The sequence below is a fragment of the Genypterus blacodes genome, unplaced genomic scaffold, assembly GCF_046128005.1.
Source record: "Genypterus blacodes isolate CSIRO-AG114 ecotype Tasmania unplaced genomic scaffold, CSIRO-AGI_Gbla_v1 ptg000133l_1, whole genome shotgun sequence".
Classification (NCBI taxonomy): Eukaryota; Metazoa; Chordata; class Actinopteri; order Ophidiiformes; family Ophidiidae; genus Genypterus; species Genypterus blacodes.
This window is the reverse complement of record NW_027466935.1, coordinates 690554-703730: the sequence shown is the minus strand read 5'-3', so window position 1 is coordinate 703730 and position 13177 is coordinate 690554.

Here is a 13177-nt window from a genome sequence, read left to right as displayed (position 1 = left end):
CAAGTAAAGTAAAGGGTGTACTGTGTAAACTGTTGCAATGAAACAGAAAAGTAAGTTTGTTTTACTTACTGCTGGTGTTCTTCTTAATATCCCACACAATGTTTTGATTTGTGTTACGACCTCTTAATGGGTCTAGGCCAGGGGAACAATTAAAAAAACGGTTAAGGCAAAAAATTAGGGTTTTCATACATCATTCTCTAAGCTTGAAAATGGTTCCAAAATAAGTTTCAAACTGAGCTTTCCCAGGCTTTTAAATGATCCAGGCTTGATTGGATGATTGCTCTCAGCTGGTCACACTTAAAGAGGGCGGAGCTGCAAACACACAGAGGAGAGGGAGTCACACAATCCTACCTAGTACGGCCATCATTTACATATGGGTGTCACAATTCAGGATACAAGGAATTAATGGTCAATATTGATAGTTTGTTTACTAAATGGGTAAGCTCAATTTTGATGTGCAACATGGATGTATTGCTCTGATTCTCAAGCCTTTAACTATGAATAAAGTCTATTTCTTTTCTTACAACTTCCACCTGAATTCCAGCCAAAGTTGCACACATCCTTTCATCATTTAAACTGAAAAGTAGAGCAGTTGGAACATCACTCTCTCAGTTGTTGCTGACGTCGGGGTCATACGTTTGGCTTTCTATATGCCCTCGGGCAAGATGGGGAGTCTCTCCAGCAGGTGTGTGTTGCCTTCCCTGGGGCGCCCTCTGCCACAGTGTTATTGTGCCTGGAATTCCTCCAAGAAAATTGCATCTGTATGAGGAGCGCCAATCCAACAACCTCATCAGCCTCTCCTCCACGGTGAGCAGCAGTGGCTTAACCTCCAGGTCCCTGCAGTTCGCCACAGCCACGACTCTGTACTCCCAAGGGGCCTCGGGTTGTGACAGTGTGGGGCGATTCAGTTTTACATGAGCGTCTGGCAGAAGAAAAGACATTTAGAAAGTATAGCAAGGAAAATGTTGGGTTGAGAAGCATCAGAATAAAGTGTTAAGTTGATCTTCACATCCCTGTTGGTTGATTAAATGCTTCTTTCTTGTGTTTTTACAGTTGTCGTCTTTCTTTTCAATACCGCTCACCTGACAAAATTAAATCATTTTCAGGGTTTATTTTTTATGACTGATGCACCTGCAGATGAATTGGCCTCTTGGCGCTCTGTCACTTGTCTCACATTGCTTGGAAAACTCCATATCCAAAAGCTTGATTGCCAGACTTCTTTTAAATATGACAAATGCAACTAATTGGCATTCAGTGTGGCTGTGACTGAATGTAATTTATATGTGGAATGTTGTATCGTTAAAATTGGAGTTCAGAAATGATCCTTTGTGTTTTTGTTGTCTTTTGTGTTCTTTTCCTGTTTTACTTTGTAATTGTCTCCCATTACGCTTCCTCTTGCTTTACCTGCCCTTGTGTGCCTTGATTTTTGCTTCATTGGATTCACCTGTTCATGTTTCCCTCACTTCCTGTCACATGTCTCTTGTCTACCAATCACTTGTCTTTCTGGATGCCCTTAAGCTGCGTCTCCAGTTCGTCAACACCTTGTACCCCATTTATTATAACTCTCACATGTCTGACTACTACATCTCTACATCTACCGTACAGCATTTGTGTTTTGACCAATTTACACTGTCGATTTGGTTTTTTATGTATGAACGTTGGCATATACGTGGTTCCTTATGGTACACATGGATCTGTCAGAGCATGCACAATACATGACACACAGCATTTATTATACAATAGTAGAGTTTAGAATTCAGTCCTGTTTATTCTCTTCTCTTTGTGGTAGCGCCTTGAAGGAATTACTCTTGAAAATACTGCATAATATAATGAAAATACACACTATACTCTGCATCTATATATTTTTACCATTTCTTAATGTTCAATTGAGAAGCTATAAGAAGAATTGTATCAAAAATGCATGGTTTTTCATTCAGTATGCATGTGTCACAATTTTGCATTCAGTTTGCACTCTTGAGTCAGGGAGTCCTTTTAGACTTTATTTGTGCATGTGTGTGTGCCGTGGACTGACTCAAAGGAGATTGTGCCTTGCTTCTATTTTGTGTTTGACTTTGATTGCGTAAATACACAAGCATCTGTTCTGTTCCGTGGTGAATGGTTTACGAATTTATGCGTCTGTGAGAGCAAACGCAAACTGTAGCATTTTGTTTGCTCAGCTCTACTCAGTGACGCAATTACATAAAGATGAGAATGCATTTCTGTCAGTCGATGCAAAGATCATTTAGCCAGACCTAACACACTTGAGAATGTAATCAGGCAGGGCATTCTTTCTCAAGTGAGTTCTGTAATTGTTGATTAATCTGTCCTAAAGTATAAAAGTGTGCAACGCCAAGCTGCAGTGTTAACAGGAGAAGCCTCTTAGCAAAGGTGGACATTTGTTGTTTGAAAGCCAATTCTCAGCTCCATCGATTCAGCCTCTGCTAGGTGAACTGAATTACATTCGATCCAATTTGGTTTCCAACAGCTTCGGCTCCTCTTATAGGACAAGAGACTTATTTGCATGTCTACTGATTTATAAGATGAAGAGGCGGGAGAAAAGGAGAGAAGAGGGGGAGACAGCCACAAACACAGAATCTGGGAGGGAGATAAAAGGTAAAGTGACAGTGTTCATGTGGGGAAAGTGTACCTGTCACATTCTTCTCTAAAAGCAGCCACGTGCAGGTGTTCAGCTCAGTATTCTGCTACTGCAACACAAGCTGGCATTCAGACAGTAATGAGTGGTAGCGGTGCACATTTGGCCTTGGTAGTTAGCGGTGAGAGATGGTTGTCTTGGTAACCTGAAACATTCTTGGGTGGGAACGCAGCTCAGTGACATACACTCACTCTGTCGCAGACACATATGTAACTAAAAACAGTGAACTGATGATGAGCCCTGTTCCTTTTAACCCGAGCCGCACGCCTGAACGCTGGATCTGGATCAGGCAGACCAACAGAATAACAATGATGCGGACAGTCCGTCTCCCTCTTTTTCAGTAGAACACATCTGGTAAAGCCCGGGGCTGCTGACAGGACAGCAGGCTTATTAATGATTACCTTCAGCAGGTGTCCCATCATACTGGATCCTCTGACCTTTCCCTCTGAAGAAAACAGTCAATGGACTGCCACAGCGCCCAGTCAGATGCCCGTCCTCATGCTCCTTACGCCCCTCCAAGCACGTCAGTAATCAAAACAGGCTCAACCAAGGAAGGCAGGAATTAAATATACTTCAAAGCAAAGTTTGAAGGTGTTGGACTTCTATTTAAGGCGCAGTGTTATTTTCTGAAAAAGCAAAGGTCTGAGTGTGAATCTGTGCTTGTTTCTCTTTTTCACGTTCTTCCTTTTTTGTCTCTCCTTCCCTGCAGAGGCGCGTTTGCGAAGCCTTATGTGGTTTAGGCTGTGCAATTAGAGTATACACAAATATGGGTCAACATAGCCCTGGGATGCAGACTCACTGTTGATTACATATCCTGACATCCACTCTAGCTGTGCCATTATGAAATATTGACTGGAATCCCTAAGCGATGCTCAGGGGTGAAAAATAAATTCATCAATTCTGGGGTTTTCATGACTCTTGTGGGTTAGTTATGCCTGCATCCCATACATTTTATGCTGACAAGAACAAATAGGTGACAGGTCTTAACGAGGCCTCATCTGTTTTGTACCTACTGTATTTGAAAACTGAGCACTATCTCACGCCCCAGCGCTGCACTGAACAGCAAAGAATTACCCCTAGAGTATTTTTTTGCACTCCTTGTGCTGTGTGTTCAGAGGAGATATCATGGGGTGCCACTCGCCCCTGACGCTTCTGTCTGTGCTCGTGTTTGAAGCTCCTGACAGGCTATATAGCCTGAATCTTTCTTCTGGGAAACCAGCAGGACATTCCACAGATAGAGACCCTTTAAAGGGTTGCAGTGATTAGAGCTCTGAGCAAAGGCAGAAGCTCCTAATGGCGTTTCCATTTCACTTACAGTCCATCTGAGCTTGAGGTAATTAAGTGGCTATCTCATTTCTGGTTGGGAAAAAAAGAAAGAGGATGCACTAATGTCTTTCTTACTAATGTAGTAATTGATCTATTGTCTTTTGTTTTATTGTATTTTATTTTATTTCATTTTCAAAGGCATGCTCGTATTAAATAATTTAATGTGAATGGAGTGCAAATCATTGGCTTCTACTGAAATGAAGCTATGCCATTCGTAACACTCGCAACGTCATTATGGCGACAGGAAATCACAATTTAATAAGCTGCCAAATGAGTCAAACACGGCTTGTGTGAATGTCAGTCACGAACATCCAGAGTTACAAGCAGACCAGACTCTGATCGCAGAGACTTTGGTGTCCCTGCAAGAAAATGTGACCAAAACATTCAAAGATGAATCAACGTTTTCCTGACACATTCTCAACAATTTTCACAATTTAGTCACTCCTGCTGTATTTACTGTGTTTCTGTGATTGTAGCCACCCTCTGCATGCACATTACAGTCCTTTGTTGGTCAAAACTGAGCCTTTCATTCACATAATTAGACTTAAAATCTAATCTCCCTAACAGGCTCCATGATTTAGAGAGGTCTTTTAAAGGGGAGGCCACTGGGATACAACGCAATTTGGGGATTGTTTGCAGTCATTTTCACAGCAATTTGCACATTCTGATCCGGCTCTTAAGCAAATCCCTTGCTGCCTGTAGCGAAAAAAAAGCTACAGGTTTGCTACAGGAAACTGGCAGATGTAGCTGTAATCACTACACTGTGTCCATGTTGTAACATGCAAAGAAACAAGCACACCTGACGACAGAATCCTACTTCTGTGGAGTTGTTCTTCTTCTACTCATCAGATTCTTTATCATTTATAATGACATGGGGAAAGTGTGAGTGAAAGCAAGAAGTTGTGTGATCTTTATATGTTTGAGCAGAGAAAAAGGGTGTAAAGTTTGAGATGGAGGTTCAGGCAGTAACCTTAATCCATTTCTCATTTTCATGTAACCACAATCCTGATGTTTCCCCAAGCGCAGCCATGTGCTTTTAGTCATCTAATACTAACCCAAACGGCTAATCCCTCACCTTCATGCAGGAGGCTGTACGATAGCGAAGCTGGTGGAATCTAACCTCCTCCTCCCCCTCCTTCCTTCCTTCCTAGCTGGCGCACCCTCAGGCCTGCCTCCACAACTCCTCCAACCCAAGAACATGAGACACGACTGACAATTGATGTAGGTAGGTGAGTCGAGCTAAGGGCAGTCAAGGAAAGTTAAAGCGTTTTAGCCCCTATAGGGCCCCGATACTGCTGGTGCATGCTGGCACCGATCCGATAAAACCGATACCTTTCCCCCTTTGTTTCTGTCAAGTGGAAAAGCAAAAGTGCCTCGTCAAACAAATTCACCGTTCTGTCAGGATTGCGTTTCATATCTGAATGTTATTATACATTGATATTATATGCGAGGACGTGACTTTTTTCACTGTATTAGTCTCTTAATGAGGCCGGGGGAACAAACAAACATTGAAAAAATAATGATGAATAAAGGCATCGTGGAAAGTGTATCACAAATGTTGCTGGTATAACTTTACTTTGCAGGTAAATGTCAGTGTTAATGAGGCCGGTGTTTGACAGTGCATAGTTGCATGCGTCTGGTGGCAAAGGCATTTCAAAATGACATTCTACATTCTAGGCGGTGAAGCCGGCGTGACGTAGATACAAAAGCACAAATACACAAGTTCACACTTCACACATTGTGGGTATTAGTGATGGTAGGAGAAGAAAATAAAGGAAATCACTATATCTTCTACTTGATATAGATGTTATTGTGTTGAGAGTGTTGCTGTTATGTCTTCACTTCTTCTTCGCATTGTTGGAGAAAGAAACCTGAGTGGCTGTGACCTTCAGGGAGATTGTTGGAATGATTGACACGTTTATATGCTACCAACAATTATCCAAATTGACATGGATTTGCAAAAAGGTCATGAAAGGTCAAAATGTATCAACTATATTGAGTTGGTGCATGTATCCAAACGTACAGAGGGACATGACGAAGAGCAAAATCTGTCTGGTATTGTTTTCGATGAAACATGCAAATATGTCTTGTGATGCCTGAGTGTATAGGATGCAGGGCTACGGATATTAAACTTAAAAAAGGGAGTCACTGTGCTACTTCTACGACTTGTCAGGATAAATGTGGTTGTGCCTGACAGCTATTGGGAAGATATATTGGGCACAATGTGTACACAGATGAAAAGACGCAAGGGAATTGAAAGGAAAGTAATCATATTGAGCTACAATATGCAAGACTGCACTCTAATATCTCCAGCAGAAAACCATCCAGGGATTCTTAAGTAATTCGGTGACAATGGCAATGTGTTTAAGGAACTAAAACAACTGTGTAATAGAAATCGCAACAAAATACCAATAGAGTGAAATTGCTGCAGCGTGGGCTATTTCAACACATTTTGGAGGAGCGAGAATGAGATTAGAGAGGAGGAAATTAAAGTGAAATGTGCCAAACCTTCATTCAATATTGGATGTTTATGCTAAAGTGCAACATTCAGCCTCTGCACGTCCATTTGGAACAAAGTGCATTGTTGACTTCACGAGAGGCTGTGGGTACCAAACCTGAAATATCTGCCATTTCTGAGAACACATTCCAAAGATTTTGATTGATAATAGTGTGTTCAGTCACTACACAGGCAAACAACTCGAGAACAATAAATTAATCCAGACGAAGGTTGTCCCTCCCTCGCAGAAATACAAAACAGCTTCTCACTAATTAGCCACTGTATTTACAAGCGCCGCTCCTCTGCAGTCACTTCACTATTTACTTTGTGAAGACGGATCCTTCCCTGCGTTTGCATCATATTTGCATATTTGCTCCTTTCCACAAGCACCAAAACAAACGAGCATATGTGATGTATGGCTACTGCTAATAACATCAATGACTAAAAGCTTCACGTATTTCTGAGGATGTTGTGGAGAATCTCAAGCATGAATTTGTTATGAGACGCCATCCGTTCAAGTAAGTATCTCAACAAGATGAGGACACTGCTATTTACTGTGACAATGTGTCTCCATAGGTTTCTTAATGGTTAAACTGCAGCTCTGCCCATTAAATTGCTTGTTGAATAAATAACACTTACGTCTCTCTCTGTGCCTTGAAAACAGCAGTATTAACAGGAATTATGTTGAATAAATGGTGGTGCAACTTAGATAAAACTCTCAATGTGCTTTCAAAACAAATGTCCACGCAGCTGAAAGTAAGTAAGCACGATCGGGGTTTGCATTGTTTTCCTGCTTCTCATCAGGTTCCTGAGACGTGAAGCTTCACCACATGAGGTCCATGTATACTGTGTTCTGCTCGTACCTGCGTGTTCCATCACCTAGCAACTGCAGCCTTATCGAACACATTTCAAAATCTTGCTGTTTGTTCCCTATTATTTTTGTATTTTTAGGAGGAACAACAGACCACTAAGGTCATTCTGCCTTAGTCTGGTCATTGTGTCTAAATATAGGGAAGAAACAAGAACGCTGTGCTGCTTCACTGAGGTTATGTATAAGCTGCTTTTATGCTGCACATCTGGAACGCACTTAATATAACATTTTACAATCCCTTTGCACTTTTAAAGCAGTGGGGCTGCAACTTGGTTCTTTTTTTGTGGTTTATGGCTTTACGTTGCACAAAGATTTCCTTTTAAGGGCAAATAATCATCCAATCATACTTAAAGAGATGCAGTTTAACAATCAAAAGTCCATTCAAGTCTATAACACTGATGTATCATTCTGTTTGAGGGATATTTTACACAGAATGAAAAATACATAGAGAAACCTGTGTTTCTTATCAAAGAGAGATATCTGTATGGATGATATACGGTGACCATCATCCACATGTCCTTCATTAGACTTTCATTAATGCATGTTTGGACATTCATTACATGTGCATCAAAAACGGAGCCTTCGCCTTGTATTTCATAATTCATATCTCCTCCATCTTTCATGTTCTCATATCTAATCTTGAATTCCACAATGCTCCTTGCAGAATGAAGGGGGGGGGGGGCTTCACTGAGGTTATGTATAAATCTTCTATTGGCCTTGTTACTGATAAATCTCTGGCACAATTTAAATAATAACGGAGAGAAAGCATAAATGTGAATGCCTCGACTATTTTCTGTTTGTTGTGAAAAGCTTTCATTCTAATGTGACACCCTGCTCACTGATGCTCCTCCTTTGCAGCTGTCGTACACTCACACAGGTGTTTTCACTCATTTTTGAGGGGCTGATTACAGGATTCTGCAGGTCTTTTCAAGTGTGGGCTTGATTGACACATCCTGGACTCTCCTGTTTTGTTTTATTATGATATTTTACTTGATTTCAGTGACCTCTGCAAAGTCTGCAGCAATGACATCCTGGTAAAAGGGCAGAATAACTATAAAACACCTAAGACCAAGATTAATGTCCCCGTCATTTCATGCAGGACGTCTTCTTGAGCATAACTAATGATAAAAAAAATCTCCTTTAGGGGAAAATGCACTTTAAATGCTGTTTTTTCTTATGAAAACTGTAATTTCTGCTGGTATAACTAATGTGTGTGTGCATACAGTGTTATATTCCAGTTATGTTTAGACCGTGTGATGCATATATTCCTTCTACAACCGTGACAAGCTATAAATTGCAACAACTGCAGCAGAAATTTAGCTAAACATGCAGCCTGCTTTGCCGTGAAATCTTATTTTCCACACTCCTGGATAAATAATGACACTTCAAAGTACTTATGCACATTTTATGTCATAAATGCAAACCATAAACACTTCCCTGTTACTAATTTGCATTCATTTCCCTACATATTTTATGTCTCAAATGTTCCGGGCTATACATTTGAAGTTGCCCTTTCAGATTAGTGATATATTGTTTCTTTACAGGGAGCGATAATGAAGGCTGAGCCTAATCAGCATGAGAAGTAAAAATGAAAACCTTTTCACAGGAAGGAGGCATACGGCCAGGACTGCTCGGGGGGTTGGGTGGAGTGTGCGGGTTTGTGTGTGTATGTGTGTGTGTCCACCGTTTGACATCATTCACCTCTCCTGTAATTTACACTCCATCACCAACACATGCAGTACCCATATTGTGCAAAAATCAATGCAATATTATTTACAACATCACTGCTGCTCGGCAATAATACAAACCGTTTTGCAATAACACATTAAGCCATTCACCCCTCACTGTCCCACATTTATTTATAGTATAGCCTTAGTTTATGTCCTCTACACTTGGACAGTGTGTGACATCATCCCATTCGCACACATTTCCTTTTTACCTCATTGTTTCTTTACAAATGCACCAAATCATTTTCTTTTACAAAGGAAATATGCAAATTATACTGATTTCTGTAGTTTCAATGGAATACATAGAGTCATGCCTGCTTGTAAATAACATAATTATCTGAAAATGTCAAGGTTTTTGTAATCTTAAAAGAGTTAGATGGGATATGTTGAACGTTCTGTACTCTGGAGAGAAATAATCTTGTGTAATTTGAGCCTAAGTGAGAGTAGATGTATTCATGGGCAGCAGCTTTCACAGTGTTTGGCTGATATTTTCCAAACGTAATATCCCTGAATCATCCGGTGATCTCGCTTTTAAAACGTTTCCCTAGCGTCTCGTTGCACGGAGGTATTTTCTCCTGGAAGACGTCGTTCCCTATTATTCAGGGCTGCGTTTCTTTCATTCAATAAATGTGATTAAGGCATTGTAATTCTGTCGCATAACAATTACTACACTTTTATGATGTTGCTGAAAAACAACCGCACAAAGTTGACTTGAAGAAGGTGCTCGTGGGTGGCCTAGCTGGCTTTAGACTGAACCCGGAAGACAAATGACAAAATCGAAAAACATCCAGTGAGAATATATACAACATGATTAGTGACCTCACTGCTGCCATGAAGGACAGGGGAAGGGTCTTCCTCTTCCTTATACTAATTAAAGATCCATGGGTTATATTGTAGATGACCTTTGTTTCCCTCTCTAATGAAGACTCCCATTAATAATCCGGCTCTGGCTAATCAAATGCTTTTACTGCAGCTAAAAATAGAGCCAAACAAGACGAAGCCACGTGTGTGAAATGGAAGCACCAGCATCTTGAGTGCCCCTTTTAAATTGTTAGAATCATTTGCTTAATGAAAAGCAAAATGTTTTCAGGCTATCTGCTGTTGTAGAATGATCAAAATGGTCTCCATGCTGTGCTCACTCTTTTTCTCATCACGTGGTGACACACGGCGCTGGGCTCAGGTTCATGCAGACACTTGGAGCAGCAAAATCGATAAATGTTGAGTGGGCATGTAGGATGCATTAATCTGTCTTCTTTTACTTTAACCACAGCTCTGTGTACGGGAGGGATTCAAGCGGCTTAGCATCCCCCCGACAGAGCCGAGCTAAATGAGAGAAGCCAGTGACGACACGGAGGTCAGGAGTAGTCGATAGCTGAATGACTGTTCTCTGCATCTCAGGACAATTCCTTTTGACAACCCACTTCTCCTCTCAAGGACTGCTTTCAATCAATAGTCAACATGCGAGACGGTGGCAATCACTCTCCTCGACCCAATATCACAGAAAAATATGTTGAAAACGGGGAAAAAAAACTATATATGTAAAGTGTTTTGACATCGAATCAATGAGGAATTGGTGTTGCAGTTTCACAGAAAGTTATTGATTTACCTTTGCCAATACAATTGAAACTAACATTTGGATTGCAACCATCCGTTGTAATTAGAGCATTACATTACATTATATTACGATCATTTGGCAGACGCTTTTATCCAAAGAGACTTACATTACATTACCACCCATTACAGAGGGGGGAGCAATTGAAGGTTCGGTGCCTTGCTCAGGGGCACCTCGGCAGGGACTCGAACCGGCGACCCCCCCGGTTCCCAAACGCCTTCAGCATAAGTTCTCTCTCCAGGGTGTCCTTCATCTCCTTCATCATTCAATATTATCTTAGTATTTGTATAGTGAAGATATTGTGATTTACTATGCTATCTGATGAAAAAGCTCAAATCTGGGTACATGGGCTCATTGGTCCAAACCAGTGTAAATGTTTGGACCAAGCCAAGTCAACAGCTTAAGATCCAGATATTTTCCTCAGAAGTTGGTGGAGAAACACACACGGCTTTGCTTTTCTTACATGTTGCAACAGGGTTTTGCTTCTTTGAGATTTTGGAGGTTTTTGTTCTCCATAGTCATCAAAAACTGCTCAGATCTTCTAGAAATATGATGTCGGACCTAAAAATCCGACTTACCGAACAAACTCATTGCGCTCTGAACAGATTTTGATCGACTTCCATTAATTGAACCGAATGGCGGAGAAAATTTATCATATTTTCAATGATTAATTGTCAAGAGGTCATTTACTCGTTCCTATTTATTTATTTAAGATTTGATTAAAGTTGTGACCTGATTTGCTTGACATTCAAAGGAGAGGATCTGAGACGGCCTACTTGGTTCATTTGAGTAAAGCATTTCTGAAATATTATCACACACAAGGTCATGCAGTGCTGATAAAACATCACACATTACATACGGAAACTAACTAACTAGGTAGCAAGCATAAGACCTTTCATCTGAAAATGAAAGGTCCTAAGATAATAGAGTAAAAGATGTTTAATAGTCATAATGCAGATGGTGATAAGGAATTGTGCAGGCTTTGTGCGTAAAATAGTGAAATAAAGGGCGATGACTAATTTAGTTTGGCCGTGTAAGATGCAGCTGATGCCTTTAAATAAGAATTGAATGATGCAACAGGTGCCAAGTTGATGGCAAATGACTTTTACTCTTCAAGTCTTTAAAGGTTCCAGTCCCGAGCCAATCTGTGTTTCACTTCAGACACATTTGCAAGATAAGAAAAGAGGTGTAACGTCGATGCAATCATTAGTGCTTGATTAAAAGAAGAGAGAAGTGGGGGGTCTGTAATAAGACGAGGAAGAGGTTGCCGCCGAGCGTGTTGGGCAGGAGAAAGTGACAAGCTGAGGAAGGTGTGAAAAGGCTTTAATGTGTCAGACTGTTATGTCTGACAACTATACCGCTGTTTGCCCTGTGTTGGTCGTATGTGAAGCCCACGAGGACAATGTTGACCTTTACAGCCTGGGTCAAGCAAAGCAGAGTAATCCATCCATGCTTTCATTCCTCAGGCTGCACGAGGGGACACTTGGACGTTGGACGTCGGACTGTTTCGACATGAAATCACGGGGGCGTCTGATGAGTAACTTTCAACGGTAGAATATAGTGTGATGATGTGCCCAGGCATTGATTATCATGCTTGGCCTCGGTAACTCATCACATTAATGGACTAAGTTGCGAAGTAATTTAATACAGGAATGCAGAGTAATTTAAAAGCTAAAATGGAGAGTGAAGGTTGGTGCCTCTGAGGGATAGAAGATGGAGGCGAGGTTGAGCCCAGGCTTAAGAGGATGTGTCTGCCATGTCGTGTTTGATTAATGGCACCACAGGACTGCTCATCAAGAGGCAATAAAATATGAAGGCATAAGTCAGGCTTCATCCCAGGGTTTTGGCAGGTGTTCAGGCCTTCTCCACCGCAGCTCAAAACCAAAAGATCCATCTCCATCCTCCTTTTCTTTCCCTCCCACTAAAGTCCCATTGATACCTACAGAACAGCTCGCTCTCAGGATGATGAAACCATTCACTTTATTTCAATGATTTCCATGGCTTTGAAATTTCAAGCGTAAAATTCCCTATGATATTGCACACATCTTACATTTTGCTTGTGAATTTTTCAACCCCTAGAGGGCAGCCAAGAGAAATACAGCTATTTAGTTATTTTAACAAAGATCATAAAGGTTATTTGTCCAATTTTGTTTTTCATGGAATTAGGCTTTCATCTTTCAAGTTACACTGCAAAAAGGCTTGAATAAGACATCAATTAATTTAGATATTGCGAAAATGTGTGATTATTTACAAGATAAAAGACTAAAAGAAAGTCTCTACTTTGGGGAGTATTGAATCTTGAAAATTTGAAAAAACAGATTCCTTTCCAACATTGTTTCTGGGTTAATGAAGTATATAATTCACAAAAATACCTTTTAAAGTCCAGCCGTTGCAATGGTTTCATATTGGATCCTGAAGGAAACATTCCCAGCAGATAAATGTAAGTTTGCTTTATACAAAATTCTTATTTCTTAAATAAAAAATAGACACT